The 19,348-nt window shown below is 37.0% G+C and overlaps 1 protein-coding gene across 4 annotated transcripts in view; it reads right to left on the reverse strand.

Annotated features, from left to right (window-relative positions):
• The window catches only part of Oscillin (glucosamine-6-phosphate isomerase Oscillin), an 80,130-nt gene extending 65,619 nt beyond the window's left edge, over positions 1 to 14,511 (reverse strand). For 2 of the 4 annotated variants that reach the window (XM_081737845.1, XM_081737842.1), the window contains exon 1: positions 14,175 to 14,495. The gene's annotated coding sequence lies outside the window, so the exon portion shown is untranslated. Of the gene's footprint in view, positions 1 to 4,879; positions 4,963 to 14,174 lie in introns of those variants that run through there. The other 2 variants (XM_081737844.1, XM_081737843.1) reach the window with 2 other exon arrangements.
• Positions 14,512 to 19,348: the final 4,837 nt, after the last annotated feature.

Consider the following 19,348-nt stretch of genomic DNA (forward strand, 5'->3'; position numbering starts at 1 on the left):
GTACTATTCAAATGGAAGGACCGCGGTGCCTAAGTAGTAGAGCGCTCAACTCTGGTGTGTGGGGGCTCCTGATTCGATCCCAGCTCGCACCAAGTGAACTTTGTGATGAGAGAACATCGTGTGTGAGGATTTTCTCGGAGTTCTCCCTTTCCCCCCTTGCTTCATTCCATTCATTATCATCCACACCGTCTTCTTTAGCCTCGATGCATAACCGTGGGACGTTACACTTTAAAATATATCCGATAAATTGGATACTGAAGATCACTATAACAAAAGATTTTAAATGTTTAAACTTATAGATAATTTTCCCCGAACATCCACCCGAATAGTACCTACAAGGAAAGGAGTATTTTTCGGTCTAATTTAAAAACAAAAAATAGCTGTTTGTAAATATACAGTTTAAAAAGAACAAAAATATGTACCGCTAACGTTAATTAATATAAGTGTTGTTAATTAACAAGTGCAATTTCCTTATATCTGATATAGAATGCGCTCTTTGTGAGCATTCTAACAAAAATAAATAAATAAAACAAAAAATCGCTTTACAGTTTACATGCTGACTGATCTGTAAATCATAAAAAATTCTACGAATTGCAGAGCTCTTAATAGCAGCAAAAATTAGTTACAAATTTCGTGTATTCTTCTGTAAACCCGACATATATCGAAATAATAATCATAAACTCGTAATAATCATACTTAAAACACTTTTTCCAAGACGTACGATATTTGGTTGGTATCGAAATTTAGCGCAGCATCTGAGTCATGTGTACTCCTACTGGAATCCGAGTCGACTCCACATTATGTAATAAATTGAAAAAAAAAAAAATCTCTCAGCTTTATCCCACGGTTATGCCGTGTATGCTAAAGGAGACGACGATGATGATAAATGAATGAAATTGTAAATGAAGAAAGTGGAAGGAACGGGAAAACCCTAAGAAAACCCACGGTGCCTGTCCACCATAAGTTCACTTGACGTTAGTGGGAATCGAACCAGGGACACCCCGCACCAGCGGTGAACGCTCTACCACTGAGCCACCCGACCCCCTGAAATAAATTGAATTAAGCGGTGAATGAAGGGCAATCTTCTTTCAATATTTCGTGAAGGAAATAGGGAGAAGCACTTAGTGGACTCCTCAATCTTAGTCAGTATTGTTGAATAACACTAGTTAACAAATTTAAACTTTTTGTTTGTTACATGAGAAAAATCACCTGATCTTAAAGGAACTTTTTGCACTGAATTCGAATATGCACTCGGTTTCTCTCCATCACGTACAGTTTTCCCGTAACAGAGGGATTTTCGGGAAATTCCCTCAAAAATTTCCCTTTTTCAGATTTTTATTCCCCTAGCTCCTGTCCCCTTACATATAGTAACATAGAAATTATACCTAAGTATACCTTGATTTATATTTAATAAACCCTAAAAGTTTCGTAAAAATCGCTTTGTTCTTTCTAGAGAAATAAATATATTTGTATGTATACTGTGTGCACTGTTTATTGTACCTGATAGTAATGCTTTCAGATCTCCTGAGTTGGGGTAAAAACGATTTGCTTTATTACTACAAACACAGACATAAAAATGAATATTTACAATAGTCAACAACACACTTGTATTGCTCTCTGTAAATTAGAAACGTGTATAAAAATAGAATGTACTTCCAACGTATATTTTTTTTAAACGTACAGTATATGTATATCTTAATATATATATACACAATTCTCCAAGTTTTTTCGTTTTGTTCATGAAATGGTTATCAATATTTGTTATCAAATGTAACAGAATGCAAAAGAAAGAAAGAATGGAATACAGACTCATTGTTGACAACAATGAACTAATGCAGTCTGGATTTTCCACTACGGTATCGTTTCCCCCCTCCCCCCGCGCATTTCTTTCTTTCTTGTGTTCTTGACACCTGGTGAGGGAGTTTTGTACATTTTTATATTGACGTGTGGTTTAACACTACTTCACTTTCAAAGTTGTCTTTGCTGCTAAGAGTGCTTTCATGTTTGATCTTAACGGCATTATACCCAACTAAGACCAGAAGTTTAGTTTGTGATCAGTACAATGGCGTCAAGAGGACGGCGTTCGTGTGTTAACTCACCAAATAGTTTTTGTTATGTGTGTGGCCAGTTTGTAGTTAAAGGACAGTGTAGATCCATTACGCCATCGGTGAAACTAGCATATTATATATATTTCGGATGTCGTGTGGGAGATCAGGACAAAACCTGGGCACCCAACATAATTTGTGCGTCGTGCTACGTCACTTTACTTGCATGGGCCAAAGGGAAACGGAGGTTCATGAAATTTGCTGTACCAATGGTGTGGAGAGAACCCACCAACCATCTGGATGATTGTTATTTTTGTCTCACAGTAGTTAAGGGACATTCTAAAAAAAGCAAATACACAATAAGTTATCCCAACGTTAAATCCGCAATTAGACCTATTCCGCACGGGGATGAACTTCCACTTACCGACCCCCCTACCAACTGGGAAGAGATATGGCCAAAAGACTCTGATGATGATCATGACCTTGATGAACCATCGACATCAACATGTACATCCAAGGATCCAACGTTCATCCCTGACTGTGTTCGCGAGCCACATTTCATCCGGCAATGTGAACTTAATGACCTAGTCCGTGATTTGCACCTGACAAAACAAGAGGCGGAACTTCTGGGATCAAGGCTCCAGCAGTGGAACTTATTGGATGCAGAAACGAACATATCAGTGTACAGGAAAAGGCATGTTCAATTTTCAAGCTATTTCTCAATGCAAGATAATGTGTGCGTATGTACGGATATAAATGGGTTGATGGCGGAGCTAGGAATTCCTTACGTTCCAGAAGAATGGAGGTTATTTATCGACGCGTCAAAGGTCAGCCTTAAAGCTGTCCTTTTACATAATGGAAATAAAAATCCTTCTATACCACTTGCGCACTCAGTGAAGATTAAGGAATCCTATGACACCATGTCAACTTTGCTAAATCTTATAAATTACAAGGACCATTGTTGGCAAATATGTTGTGATCTCAAGGTAGTCGGTATTTTATTAGGACTGCAATGCGGTTACACGAAGTACCAATGATTTTTATGTTTATGGGGTAGCCGAGCTGATGACAAACATTATGAAGTGAAGGAATGGGAACCTAGAGTGAATTACGTACCTGGAGAATGCAACGTCAAATACGCTCCTTTGGTAGATCCTAATAAGATATTACTACCGCCATTTCATATCAAGTTAGGACTTATGAAAAACCTTGTCAAAGCCATGGACACATCTGGTGAAGGTTTCAAGTATTTGCGAGATAAGTTCCCTAACCTGAGTGATGCTAAGATTTCAGCGGGAGTGTTTATTGGTCCCCAAATTAGGAAATTAATGCTTGATGATAGCTTTGACAGCAAGTTAAACAGTGCTGAGCTAGCTGCCTGGACAGCATTTAAGTGTGTTGTGCGCAACTTTCTGGGCAATAACACAGCTGAGAGTTACACAGAAATCGTACAGGACATGATACAGAAATACAAAGAGTTGGGTTGTAGGATGTCTTTAAAAATCCACTTTTTGCACTCCCACCTCAGCTTCTTTCCTGCTAACCTAGGTGCTCTCAGCGACGAACAGGGGGAAAGATTCCACCAAGATATAATGGCAATGGAGAAAAGGTACCAGGGACGATGGGATCCTTCAATGATGGGGGACTATTGTTGGGGTCTTGTTAGAGAATGCAACATTTCTTACAAAAGAAGGAAGTAGTGTACGTTTTTGTAACCCAATGGAAGTTTCATATATTGTGATAGTTTTGATTGTCTTTTCATGACCTTTTGGTACATTTGTATTATTGTTTATTGTAAATTGTCACACTTGTAAATTATATTGTATTATATTTTATATATGTGTTTGTGGTAATAAAGCAAAACGTTTTACCTCAACTTAAGAGATCTGAAAGCATTACTATAAGGTGCAATAAACAGTACACACAGTATACATACAAACATATTTATTTCTCTAGAAAGAATAAAGCGATTATTACGAAACTTGGAGGGTTTGTTAAATATGAATCAAAGTATACTTAGGTATAATTTCTATGTTAGTATATGCAAGGGGACAAGATCTTGGGGTGTAAAATAAACGAAAAGGGAAATTTTTGAGGGATTTTCCCGAAAATCCCTCTGTTAGGGAAAATCGTACGTGATGGAGAAAACCCGAGTGCATATTCGAATTAAGCGCAAAAAGTTCCTTTAAGAACAGGTATTTCCTTTTATGTAACAAAACCTTTGTTAACTAGTGTAATATTCTGAATTCAGAACAGTGTGGGGATATAGTGGCTTTGTGGTGGAGCGCTCACTTTTGGTGCTCGAAGTCCGTGATTCGATGATTGACGACGCGTGATTCTTTAGAGCAACCTACCGTATCCGTGGATACCGAATGGGTATCGGTTTTTCCGTTTGTTCTAACATTCTCATTCCACAAGTTATTTAGTGACTATTCACGTTCATGAACTGTTCATCTCTTCAATGGAATAATCGTGGGACGTAAAACTCGGAATTTCACTTTCATTTTCATCAGTGTGGCGCCAAGCAATACTTTTGACACTTTACATGGATAGCTATGCTGTGAGCAAATTAAAATCTACACTAATAAATAAAATTACATACCGCGTGCCGAAGACAAATACGAGATTAATCCTGAGTTGCGACTGACTGAAATATTACATGTAATTCGATATTAATGCATATGTACGATGTCTAAACCATTTCTACCATGATCTTCATTATACGAAATAAGCAAGCAAAAAACAGTAACAACAGTCTTATATCACTATATCCATTCCCAATAAATTTAATTTGTTAATACAATGGAAAATAAATTGAAACAAATACAACTTACGTGGCTGAGAATTTATGGTAACTATTCAGTTGATCTGAGAATGCTAATGTCAACGCGCTCTCCTGTCTTGAAACAAATTTCTTTACGCGAGTATAATAATAATAATAATAAAAAGTATATATCAGAAGCAGGTCAAGGGTAAATACAATCTATGACTAAGTGCCAAGAAATCGTCCTTGAACGAATGACACGTGATTATATGACAACTTGTGTAACCTGCTCTACACAGAGATCGTGCATTAACATCTGTTAGTTCTCTTTGAACAGCCAGAATGAATATTTATAGAAACAAGAATCAATTTTCATTTGTTTACATGTATAAATTACAATTAATTTTAACACCCAGTTCGGGGAGTTCTAAAACTTAAAGACTTTAGTATTAAATCCTACAACTAGGCCTTACATGGTAAAGAAGACTGTTTAGAGTTTAGCCTCACACCGTGCTCAAATTATCTATTGGCATGTATCAAGTGCCTTGCTTCTATCTTACAAATTCTGCTGAATTTTGGAGGTTTACGGGGTCACCTTTGTTCAGCTATATAGCTAGGAATGGGTAAAGTTATATGATTAGAAATAAAACGGACATATAACTCGAAAATATATAAACAAGTGAATCAGAAGAGACATTAATTATCCTATTCACTTTCACACAATTCATTCAATTTTCCTTTCACTTATATTAATCATAATGTAATTGTTATAGCAATTTTCAATTCAAACCACTTACGAATAAAATAAGCTGTAAATTTTTTCTGATATGATTATTAAAGGTTGAGTTGAATTAATTTTGAGCTTAATGTCCCGTTCAGCAGCGAGACTATGAGACATGGACCTACTAACTAATGTGGAATCCGAACCACTTGAGTTCCCGCCGGGAATCGAACCCGAGTCTCCCACGCCAAAGGCGCGTAAGCTAACCGCTTAGCCACGAAGGAGCTCCTGAAAATGATTATTAGCAAATTTATAAGTTATTTGATTGAAACTTTTACTTATATGTGTCTTTATATCATTTCATGTTCTATGAAGATTGCCTTCATCTGTGTTCAAAGACATGCTTATACATACGTATCATGACTCGTTATGTACTTCTAATACGTCTAGTCTTAATTCTATGATAGTTTTCACTTAAATGTTTCGAAAAGTTTCGTCAGATATGAAAGTTTCGACATTATCTCTTATAAGCTCTTTAACTACAGTGTTTTGTATTCATTTTCGTCATCCCAATATATACACATATCATCTGGCGTTTTATTTAAGCGGTATCGCATCTCAGTTTTCTACACAAAATCACAGAAGTGTGATGCCAATGAATACTTGAGTATCAAATTATGATTTATGGCCACGGAAACAATTTTTGACTCAAAGAAACACTACTACATTTTCTTTTCTTCACTTTTTTTTAATTCTGATCTCATACATCTCTAAAATCCCCCTTAAAAAAAAAAAAAAAAAAAAAAAAAAACTATATTTTCCACTTCGGTTCTCAACGACACTATTATTAGATACTGACTCTGGAGTTGACAAAAATAAATAAATAAATAAAAAATTAAATTAAATTAAACAAATAAATAAAAATAAAAATTTAAAAAAAAATCATATTTTGTTGCATCTGAAAAAAAAAAGGAACCTCAATGCGATTTACTTATTCCAAGATGAAAACGTTCAGTTTTCTGTTTTTTGGAAACTAGATTACTAAGAAAAAAGACAGGACTTTCCTAACACTACTTTTTCTGGCTTTTGGGGTATTAAAAATGAAAATGAAATCTTTGAGTTTTACGTCCTACGTTTATGCCGGTTAGGCTAAAGGAGACGGTGTTTGTCCACCACAAAGTTCACTTGGCGGGGCTTTTGGGGTATTAAGTATCACGATGTTGTTTATTAAGCTGTTAAGAGAAGAGAATATTGTTTGAACATTTTGTTATTACCTAAAATTGACTATAATTACTGTAATGAGATATTTAAAAAAAGATGAAAGTGAATCTTTGACTTGCTGATGGGTTCTAAATTTGGAAGACAAGTTATTTTGTGACATGATAATTATGTATTGTAAGTGCAATGTGATTATGAAAATAAATAAAGTAAAAAAAATGACATGCTTTCGAGATTACTAGTTTTATATTCTACAACTGGCAGAGCTCCTTTGTGGCTAGGCGGTTAGCCTACGCGTCTTTGGCGTGGGAGACACGGGATCGACTCCCGGCGGGAGCTCATTTAGTTCGGATTCCACGTTAATCAGTAGGTCCACGTCTTATACAGTATAGCCTCGTTGCTAAACGGGACGTTAAACTCAAAATCAACTCAACTCAACTCATCCTACAACTAACCTTTTATGATTTTCCAACTGGTTGAACCTAATTATGGATCAATGTATGCTTGACTAATTCTTTTACAGCATTGGCCTAATAATAAAAGTATACATCCTCCTTTAATTTTCGTTTTTTTTTTCCCGTTTAAAGTGTTGTAAACCGAAGACATAATTTATCAATTGGCAGCATAAAAAAATCTTATCTTGTGAATCGCATAGTGATTCTTTGTAAGGGAATGACAAATTGTGCTTAATTTTAATACATTTAATAATTTGTTTACTTAAGCAATAAGCGCTAACTTCGTACTCATCATTTTGACCCTCTCTGGGATCTTTGTCCCTCTGCTGCTTTTTCTTTATATTTAAGCTCTCTTATGGGTAAGTAGCAGGGTTGGCTGGTTTAAACCAAGGTGGTTTAAACCAGCTGGTTTTTTTAAAAAAAAAAACCAACTGGTTTAAACCAAAAACCAAAAAAATGTTCGTAAAAGTGTAAGTGTTTGTAAAATCTTGATGAACACACATTTGTGGGTTATCACGTTTCACTCCCGTATATTATTCGTATTATATTCAAACCTAAATTCCCCATTCATTACTCAAAAAGATCATACTACAAAAGCAACTTTTTTTTTTTTTTTTTACAAGTTTATAAATGTTTATTTTGTGATTTTTTTGTAGTTGTTATTATTGTTATGTAATTGCAATCGAAGAAAAGTTCTAAATATTGTTTCGTTTCGATGTTTACTATTGATAAAATACATCGAAAATGCCGTACTTTTTGTGTGTGGAGGGGGGGGGGGTCATACAGACCCCACGAGAGGGATTTAGTGAAATGAGAAGTATCTTTGGTATCTATTTATGTATAAATGAGTCTGAGCCAAAGTGGACTCAAATAATTCGTATCTTTATTCACTTTTCTTATTGATATGCAGATTAAGTCGTCGTATTTCTTTAATTTGGACCAATAAAAGTCGTTATTAATTAACTTGAACTAAATTAGTTCTTCTGTACTCCGTAGTACTTTGAAATTGTCCATATGTAATTCTGTATAATGGTTTCACTTGTGCAACTGTTTATCTTTTTGTCCTTCTGATATGACTCTTGGCAGTTATATTAAGAAGCATATAAAGATCAGTACAACGTATTTTTTATCAGGATTCCTTCGTGAGTGAGTCGGCAGACGTATCGCATTTGTGGCCAGTTAGTCCTGGTTCCGAGTTCAAATGGAGGACAATTTCTCTCGGATGTAACTCGAGAAGCGGTTTTTATTCCGTTTAAGCTTAGGTGACCCATTCCAGCATAACCCGGTTGTTGCATAATAACATCAAAGCGAAACAAACTTATTTCTGTCCATATATGATATGAATATATAGAGCAAATCATTTAAACCAAAGAAACCTGGTTTAAACCAAAAAAAACGGTTTTTTTGGTTTTTTTAATAAAAACCATGGTTTTTGCCAACCCTGGTAAGTAGTTAGCGTACGAGCCTTTGGCCGGGTTCGATTCCCGGTGGGAGCTCATGTGGTTCGGACCCCATGTTAAGTTGTAGGTCCACGTCTCATATAGGCTCGCTACTGACACGAGATGCTAAACTCAAAATAAAATCTTTGTTTGCACTGTAAACTTTATCAAGGCTCATCCGAAAGCTCAATGACACTACAAAATTTGAAGGGATTTTAGATGGTTCTGAGTTCTAATACAGAAAGGGTACAAAAAATGTACTCACTGTTTGTAATTAAATAATTTCTAAAATAGGTAAATAAATAAATAAAAAAATACAGTCACTAATCTAATCCTTTGTGTAGGGTAAGGTATTAAAATCGTCGTGGTAGGTGGAGCTGGTAATTTATGCCGTACATACACGAGTGGTTCGTGGTGGAATGACCCAGTTATATTCGATTTCCTACTATCTTCATTCATCGTATGTAGCCATCTTGGGATGAACACATTCCACTTTCCCCTCTTCAGAATGCGTCTTTCACTTGACCGGCTCACACCACTTTTCGCACGCTCCCTGGTTCACTGATTTCTGCGGGGATTGGGTGAAGTGTTCCAACATCGCAGTACTAGCTGCCGGACTTGTAGTTGTCCGTGGTCGACAGGATCTTTCCTTGTGCACATCTTTAACTGTTTCATCATCTTCAAATTTATCATGAATGCGGGCAATTGTTCGACATGTTGATGGCGGTATTCCAAACTGTCTCTGCCAATGTCATTGTACATCGTGAATGTTCTCGTACTTCCAGTACCATTTCAGTATAGCCTTGCGTTCAACAAACGATAAGCGAACCTTAGCCATTGTTGATAATCGATTATCTTTTACTGCACTGGCTAATATGACTGAAATGGTACTGGAAGTACGAGAACATTCACAATGTACAATTACAATGGCAGAGAGAGTTTGGAATACCGTCGTCAACGTGTCGTACAATTGCCCGCATGCGCGAAAAATTCGAAGCCGACGGAACAGTTAAAGATGTGCACAAGGAAAGATCCGGCCAACCACGAACAGCTACAAATGCGGCGTCTAGTGCTGCGGTATTGCAACATTTCACCCAATCCCCACAAAAATCAGTGAACCAGGAAACGTGTGACAGTGGGGTGAGCAGGTCAAGTGTAAGACGCATTCTGAAGAGAGGAAAGTAGAAAGTGTACATCCAAGACTGCTGCATGCGATGAATGAGGACAACCAGATCGAAAGATGGAGTAAAGTGAATGGTTTCGGCACATGTTGGCGAGGATGTGGAAACTACAGGGAAGTTGGTATGAACTGACGAGGCGCAGTTCAAATTTAACGGTACTATGAATCGTCACAATTGTGTGTGTCTACTGGGCTCCTGAAAATCCTCACACTCGTGTGGACAGAATAGTGAATCTACCAAGAGTTGCTGTGTGGTGTAGTCTATCGGTGCGTGATGTGATTGGTTTCTTTATCTTCGAGGGTACCGTAACTGATGAGGCGTATCTTGATATGCTTCAGATAAGGATTTTGCCTGCCATCCGAAATCTGTATAACGATGACAGATAACCCGACGGAGTCCCACTTCATTACCATCGAGGTGACAGGCTGTACTTCGATAAAACTCTACCGGACGGTGGGTTGGTCGAAGAGATCCTGCTGAGTACCCATCTCAATCTCCTGATTTGATACCTCTGGACTTCTACGTCTGAGGACGGTCATGAATGACGTGTATCGACAAAAACCAACAACAATTGACGAGCTACATGAAAAAGTCGTAGGCATGCATTGCCATTACGCCAGAGGGCATAATTATATATATAACCACTTTGGAACCAGAAGAAATGATTTTATTATACACTGAGATAAGTGAAGATCGAGTAAACTTTTCGCCTGTCCTTCGAAGTTTTAATTATTCGCCGTTGTCAAACCTTCTAAATTTCAAGTAAGTTTTATACTTAATTAAAATTTTAACCAGGGAATGAGAATATCTGTAAGCCACTGATATCTTGACATGACTGTTGATAAACTATACGTAATAGAATGAATTTCAATTGGTATCTTCTATAATACATTGCAACTGCTGATATGGAAACGATGAATATATTTACGCAACTCGTTTACTTTAATGAAACTAAAGAGTATTAGAACAAGTCAAGTATGATGTTTATCATCAAAAATACACTTTGAGATGATGTGTTTCAATGAAGATATAATCGACAAAAGAGTATTAGTTGTTCAAATAATAATTTATGTATATAAGAAGCAACACGAGTATAGGTGACTTGACGTGTGGTACATAAACCGCTTCATTTCATTGCTTGCCTTAATGCAAAACATGTTTGTACTCGTACCTAATGCTCTGTTTAAAGTTATGATTGTAGTATCACCTGAATAATGATCATCGTTGTGCACTGCTCGAGATGCTTTCTTTGCAGGTCTACATTTGTGTATGCAGCTGACATATTTGAGCTTCGTATTTTTTATAAAATTCTTATCATGAAATTGTTCGATTCGCTTATTTTTGATTAAGTTAGCTGTTATTCCGTTTATACGAGGTCTTCTCTTCTCATGGTAAGTCTCTGCAGTTTGTAGGATCCAAGTTAACAACACGGAAAACTCTTCCTATCTAGTGTCAAGCCGGTACTGTTAAGTGAGAACTACGGCAGAGTATCACAGATGAATGAAACTGGAATGTGTCACGTACTGATTTCGCCATAAGGAAATCATTATGAAGTAAAGTCAAGTGAAGTACAATATATGAAGGTAGTACCGGTATGTTAACTAATGACGTGCAACCATAGCAGATTCTGGAAGGAAAGTAAGCGTACACTGTGCGATCGTATATCTATACATGTTGCAATAGTGAGTAATGACACAGCTTACTGATACAGTATACAAGTATCAGAAGAAGCTGAAACGTAAATAGGTCTACCAGAAGAAGGAAAACGAAAGACTGTAGGATCTGATGGAATACCGAACCTTCAATTTATCTTAGCCTACCTTTAGATTCTAACAGGGAGTACTTGATAGAGTTTTTACATGGAAGTGTGAGGAAGAAAGAGTGGTGAATCTCGAAAATATGAAGTCACAAGGTAAGATCTGTCCTTTCTATTTTCTTTTGATTACCCCCATCGTATGCATCGTTTTGCGCAAGTGTCAATGCACAAACCATGAGGACAATGCCGAAGGCGTTTCTTTTGCATCATCTTGTCTCCGTTCTGCCCACAGCCTTCAACATGAAACCACTACAACGAGTGGTCTCTAGCCCGTGAGGTCGGATACGAATCCGCTTGATCCCCTTATAAGGGTACCTAATAGATGTGAAAATGATTTTGTAGGCATTCTTGAAGAAAATAATAATTTTACGTGCAGGTTTACTTTTGGTGCACCCTCGAAATAATTGGTGAAATATCTTATCTTCTAAAACATTTGCGCTGGGCGATATGAAAATATCTGACTTGGCATAGATAATATTCAACGGGGCCACCATAAGTAGTTGTTGAAAAATTATAATTCTTTTTCGATCTGCTTATAAATGCGGCTTCCGGATGTATGACATGAAAACTACAGTGCAAACACACACACACACACAAACAAAAGTGTGCCAGGTGGCCACTAAAAAGCACGAATGCTATCTAATCAAGTCAGGGCAGGGCGAAGCAGTCGGGTAAGCGCGATAGTGCGTTCGAATAGAGTTGGAGCGTCAGCGATGATAGGTATACGCGTAAGCGAGGATAGTGAAAAGAAGAGAGTTTGGGCATAGATAAGAGTTTCAATAGAAATTGCCATGGGTTCATACTAGTAACGTTCCACTTGTAAACATAAATTACAACTTCTATACACTGTGCAGCAGTACACCGTCGGTGGAAAATAAGAGAGTCATCTTTCATATGTACTCACTTTATTACCCATTGTAAAGCACTTGCAAAAATTTTACACTAGTAACCCTACACTTGTAAAATTAAAAAAGCAGCTGTATTTCTTTGTATAAAATTCTGTCGCTTGCAGAAATATGTTCCTTATAAATAATCTTATGTCTTTTCATACAAAGTATTCACTTTCAGCTGTAAATCTTCCAAAATATGGTGCGCCAAAACTGCGCCAGCATCTAATCTTATTCACAGAGTTGTAATTCTTGATCAATTACTTCCATATTTAAACCCATAACGGTTCAGCCCTCCTAAAATGAATCTGCACTTAGGAAATGCAAAACTCCCATTCAAAAAATAACTTTTAAAGGTGTAAAAGGGTTAACTGCCGTATCAATTTTAGAAAATTTACCAGATTAATTTTTGTTTGGGAGGAAGTGTGAATGAAAGTCAGGTGAGGGGAATAGTTGAAGTTACGAAAATACTTGTTGTTGTTAGTTGTTTTTGATGTTGTAAGCGGCACTATATATGGAAGTGCAAGGGACTATTTGGTGGAAAGGTACACGTATGATATATGGGAAAGGCAGTGTGGAAATGGTGCGTAAATGACAAGATTGTCACATATCGTGTTTGAGCTTTATACAAAAATAGTGTGTTATTGAAATTGTGTGAAAGGCATGGTCTCTAAACAGGTGAAAGGTTATCGTAAGTTTGAAGACGAAACTACAGGAAAGAAGAGGAGCACCCAACCAAACCTAATCTAATTTAGTACATTTTGGGCTACATTTAGCATCTCCCCCAAAGCTGTGCAACATATAAGCCCCCACTTTTCCTCGTTTTTGCGTATACCCACCGCCGCTTACATGCCTGTTCCCTACGGACGCATCCCCTTGCTACAGCTCGGGCCCCCTGTTGCGCTCCTGTCTGACTCCGCTAGATAGTGTTCGGCTTCTTAGTGGCCACCTAACCCAAGCTGGTCTGTGCTTTATACAATAGTTTTTATATTCTACGTCCACACTGTATTTCAAACAATAATCACTACCAAGTGAGCCATGATCATAATCTAGGAGTTATGTTTAGCAGAAAGGGTCCAGAAACACGAAAAAAAAAAAAAAAAAAAAAAAGAGAGAAATGGATGATGCAAGTACTTAGACCTAATAACGTAACCAACTCTAACCTAACCTAAGCACCTGAACTAACCTAATACTAGTAGAAATAAGATAAATTATATCATTGCTCGGGAAATTATTTTGGACCCCTACACTAACATAATGTAACATCAACTAATCTAACCTAAACTCACCTAATTTGAACAGAAATTGCCTAAATTGTAACATTTTTTAGAAACACTTGCTGGACCCCGTCTGCCCAATGTAGTATTTTGGAGGAGGGACTATTTATTTTTTTATTATTTTTTTTTTTCGTGTGGTCCGGCGATACGGCAGTAATGCCGGTGTTAAGAGTTGATATCGTCAATAGAAAATATATAATCAATATCTGTATGATCTATATTGAGGATCAACACCCTACTTGGTAATATCACAGAGCATATGTGGTATATAAATAAATGCGTTTCGTTATTTTGTTCACGTTTAAAAATATTAATAACTAAACAAGCATGAGCAATGTTTCAACTGAAACCGCCCAAAGGAGAAGTCTTACCTTCTTATGTTAAGTTTCAAAGCAGGTTAATACGATAATCATAAAGAAAGATATTGCAACCTGTCTTCTGCCTTGTCCAAATGTGGTAAGACAAGCAAAGCAAGATAATCAATCAAGAAAAAACGTACCATAAAAAACAAACTACAGTCTAAATCACAAACCGAGTTTGTGCAAGAAGTAAAAATAACATTAAAATACACAACTACCAGATTATAAGCACGTGCGACAAAACTCAACAACGTAAATAATAATAAAATATTTCAAACAAAACTAATCAGCTACAACTCATCACTTGTGCGGTCACCGACATTCTTCTTTTCATCTTATCTACTAAACCTGCCGTGGGAGTCGCTGGCGCCCATCAAACGAGGAACGGGGAGCGGGTGCAATAAGGAAGTACTTGAAAATTGTTTATATTACTTGAAATAAAAATTGATCTTTGAGTTATTTCAAGAACATACAACCACAGAAATTTTTTTCTCTGTGATACAACTTTCTTACTCTCTCAACCTATACAAAAAGATCACTATTAATTAAACTATTAGACAATTAAAAAATAAAAAATTAAAAACTATGTAGTAAAGGGAAGGCGAGATGGGAATGGCCTATATAGGATACTGTGGGGATTGATTTTTAAGTTTAACGTCCCACACATATGTATCGAGACTAAGGGAGACCACAGATAAGTATTCTTGACTGTGAGGAAGACGGTGAAATGAGATGGATAATAATGGTGGAATAACGAAAGTAGGAGGAAACGGGAGAACCCCAAGAAAAAACACAAACATTGTGTTTGCTTTCCACTAAGTCCACTTGTAGGAGGTGGTATTGAATCATGCACAGTACGTTCTGCCACTCGGCCCCTACGATTGATCTTGAATTATGGTCTGAACACCTGGCAATAGAACTGAATTCAAGCCCCGGCCGTGGTTTAGATTCCGTGTTAATATTAGCTCCCGTCCTTCATAACCTGGTTGTATAAGGGGACATAATTCAAAAATCTCAAACTAAATCTTAAAGAATATTATCATTTTTCTTTATGGTCCTTTGAATCTTTCTTCTTCTGCTTTAATATTATTCCTTAACTTTTAATATGCTTTGAAAACTTTATTCAATATGCTATAAAGCTTTCATTTTAGAAAGTATTATGTTCGAGTTATGGGGTCTTAAACAGAGTGAAAAATCATTTTTCCATATGTAGGCACGTATTTAGGAAAGTGTTATTCTGTGCTCGAGCACAGGACGGCAGAATTTAGGGGGCGGCAAAATTTTGGATTTTTATTTAGGATTCACAAATATTTAAAACTATCAACCGGCAGAGTCCCGCGCAAGCGCGAGAAAATATTTTAATGTGCTTATTTGCTCTAATTACAGTAGTTATTAATTAGCTAACTTATCTGATTATTTTTAAAAAGCAGTCCTCTCCCAACATCACCCCAAGGGGTAAGAATGAACTTCTACATCATGAAAACTGATACCGCTAAACTCAACGATCTCGAAAACTATGAATTTAACATTAACATCTGTCGTTTTCGATTACTTTTAAAGTCTCACCCCCTCCCCGGGAAGTGAAGTATGGCTTTGAAGTGAATTGGATTAAAACTCACTATTCATCTCAGCGACCCTAAAAAATTATGAATTGAACTCTAATATTGGTCGTTTTCGATTATTTTTAAAATGCCCCTTGTTATTCTTCTGGGAACTTTGCACCCCGATATCTCAGCTGCCAAGGAACTGTGTCTGCTGCCAAGGAACTTTATGAATCGTTGATCAAGTGAAAATATGAAATATAAAAATGACATAACGGTTGATTAAAATTAATTGAATGCATTTTCTCCGGACAGTAAGTTAAAATCTACATGAATAAATTAAATTACATTTCAGTATTGAGAAAATGTGTCACCAATGGATGAGTGGTTAAGCTCGTTGCCTTGTAATCAAGGTGTTCTGGGTTTGATTCCCCGTGGGGACACAAATGGTTCGGATCCCAAGTTAAGTTGTAAGTCCCGTTCTTAGTACGTCATCATCATCCCATGAGAGGCATGGCAAACTACCATGGGTTCACCTTGCACTGAGACCTTCGGGTCAAACACCTATTTTCGGGCAGAACACCACATCATAATCCCATGAGAGGCATGGCAAACTATCATGGGTTCACCTTGCACTGAGACCTTCGGTAATCGAAAACGACAGATGTTAATGTTAAATTCATAGTTTTCGAGGTCGTTGAGTTTAGCGGTATCAGTTTTCATGATGTAGAAGTTCATTCTCACCCCTTGGGGTGAGGTTGGGAGAGGACTGCTTTTTAAAAATAATCAGATAAGTTAGCTAATTAATAACTACTGTAATTAGAGCAAATTAAACACATTAAAATATTTTCTCGCGTTTGCGCGGGACTCTGCCGGTTGATAGTTTTAAATATTTGTGAATCCTAAATAAAAATCCAAAATTTTGCAGCCCCCTAAATTCTGCCGTCCTGTGCTCGAGTACAGAATAACACTTTCCTAAATACGAGCCTGCATATGGAGAAGTGATTTTTCACTCTGTTTAAGACCCCATAACTCGAACATAATACTTTCTAAATGAAAGCTTTATAGCATATTAAAAGTTTTGAAAGCATACAGGGTTTTCATAAAGTCTGGACGGATTTAATCATCATTAAGAGAATTATACCATTTAAAACTACGTTGTAAGTTTTGTGACTTGTAATACCTAAACTGCTACTCAACAAGAGCTGGTATGTTTACAAAATCACGGTTTGTTTCCTTGTTTGAGACATGTTTGTGTAGGAAGGCGGCAAATTATTTAGAGCACAGGGGCGCACAATATAAATGTCTGTCTATATGTTGAAAGTTTAATAACGTAGCGGAATACTGCACACGCCCTGTGTCCAAAAGATACAAATCCACACTCAAAGCACCCTTATATCTGGCATATATTGTAGGCCTGCACCTAAAGATGAAAGTGGTTCTTTATTTCACGACCCGCTCGGGAGAGTAATACTCCCGGAAGTACGTTTTTCCGCGCGCTACTCTAGACAGCTGTTTTACGCGCTATCCTAGCCAGTTGTTTTAAGTTGGTCACAAAATTTATATCATGTAGTACAAGGGTAACAAAACGACCCTATATCATGGAGTGCAAGGGCATAAGTACTACAACTACTTATCTGCATAAAAATAAATAAATCACTTTTTTAAGTATTATTTTCATATTATTTTAATTTAATAAGTGTTATAAAAATGTAAAAAAAAAACTTTCCTCGGGCGGGGTTTGAACTCGCGCCAAAAGATGATTTTATTACTAGCATATAACGCTAACCCACTCGGCCACTAAGGCCAACAACAGCAAGCGTTTGTTGTCTGCTATTTGAATACAACGTGGTAAGAAGTGTATAACGCCAACCAATCAGAAATGTGTTTGTCGTTTCTACTTCCGGGAGCATTACTCTCCCGAGCTAGTCCTTTTATTTCAATTGATATTTAATACCTTCAGGTGCACATTTAGTACCAGTTACCTATATCATTACACTTTGTTTTGCAGTAAATAATTATTTTGTGATATAATCATTTTAACGTAAAAATTGAAAAAAAAAAAATGGAAGATGACGTATGAATCTCAGTCAATTTTCAGGTCCAAGTTTGCAAAGACACGAGCTCAGAGTGCATAGTGTGTGAAGATTAAATTACGTTAGTGTACTTGTGTACTAAACATAATCGTTGGAAGTAGCATTTTACCTTGTATGTTTTTTTTTTTTTTTTTTTTTTTTTTTTTACTACTACCTACAATTCGTCACGGGTATATGGGTGTAACAATAACACACTGTCCTCAGGGGTAACGACACACTCTCCTGGAAGATCAATCCCATGGCTTTTAGCTATCGATAGATCATTGCTAATAATGAACACCTATTAATGTGGGCTACATTTCTAGTTGACAATGCACGATGGTTTTCGTGTCCATGGGTTTTCTCAGGGTACTCCCGTTTCCTCCCACTTTCTCATTCCTCCAATTCTTCCAACATCGTTCACTTGCCTTAATCATCGTCTCCCTTAGTCTAAAGGGCATAATCGTGATGAGACGTTAAATTGAAATACTTCGTTTCATTTCATTTGCAGCTGGCAAGAGCAGTTTTCAGCAGAACAAGGCTCCTTGTCACAAGACCAACGTTGTAATGTAGTGATTCGAAGAGCACAGGAAAACTTTAATTTCTTCTATAACGCCTAAACTCACCTAATCTTAAGCCAACTAAGCACATTTTGGGACATCATTGAGCGTCACATCTGAGCTCACCCCCGCCCAGGCCCGTAGCCAGCCCAAAAATGTAGGAGGAGCCCGGTTGAAGTTAGGGGGCCCGATCCAACCATATTATAGTTCATTTGCAAGCCTACCGTGAAAATTTTAGGGGGGTGTTCCCCCTAGACCCCTGCATACGGGCCTGCCCCCGCCCCTCCGTGGAATTAACAGGAATTAAGTGACTCGTATGTACAGATGTTCATCAATTCTTCAGCCACCTACTAAGGCAGAATTGTTTTGCGGGCAGTATCACGATTCCCTTGCTATTGTCCTGCAAGCCAAAGGTTGATAGAGACAGGTATTAGATAGATTGTCATAATGTTCTGGCTGGTCAGTGTTCAAGGGCGTCGATTTCTCTGTAAATTTGGGGGGGGAGGCATTCAGACGCAGAAATCATATATGAGGATTTTAAAACAAATTGCATTCAAATTATGCCAAATATTGTAAATTTACAAACACAGTAAGGTGGCCCACATGAGCTTTGGGGACCCGGGACCCCTCGGGTCCCTGGGAATTGGCGCCCTTGTTAGTGCATATTTAAATTTTTAAAACTTTCAGCTTTCCATTTTATAGTACATAACAGTATGGAACATAAGCTTTTATGAAAAACGAAATTTCGCACAAATATCACTATCATACTCACAACAGCAAAAAATACTTTCAGTTATGGCATACTCCATTTAAAAAGTGTTAAGTGGGCTTTACTTGCTGAGATAGAAAAATAATACAATTTTGGTCCTGGGAGAAATATTACCTGCAGTATTTGCAAGTCCTTAACCAAGTTATATATATATATATATATATATATATATATATATATATATATATATATATATATATATATATGCGCAGATCCAAGGAGGCTACAGGGGCTACTATAG

Source organism: Thermobia domestica, chromosome 14, assembly GCF_964235325.1.
Source record: "Thermobia domestica chromosome 14, izTheDome1.hap1.1, whole genome shotgun sequence".
Taxonomy (NCBI): domain Eukaryota; kingdom Metazoa; phylum Arthropoda; class Insecta; order Zygentoma; family Lepismatidae; genus Thermobia; species Thermobia domestica.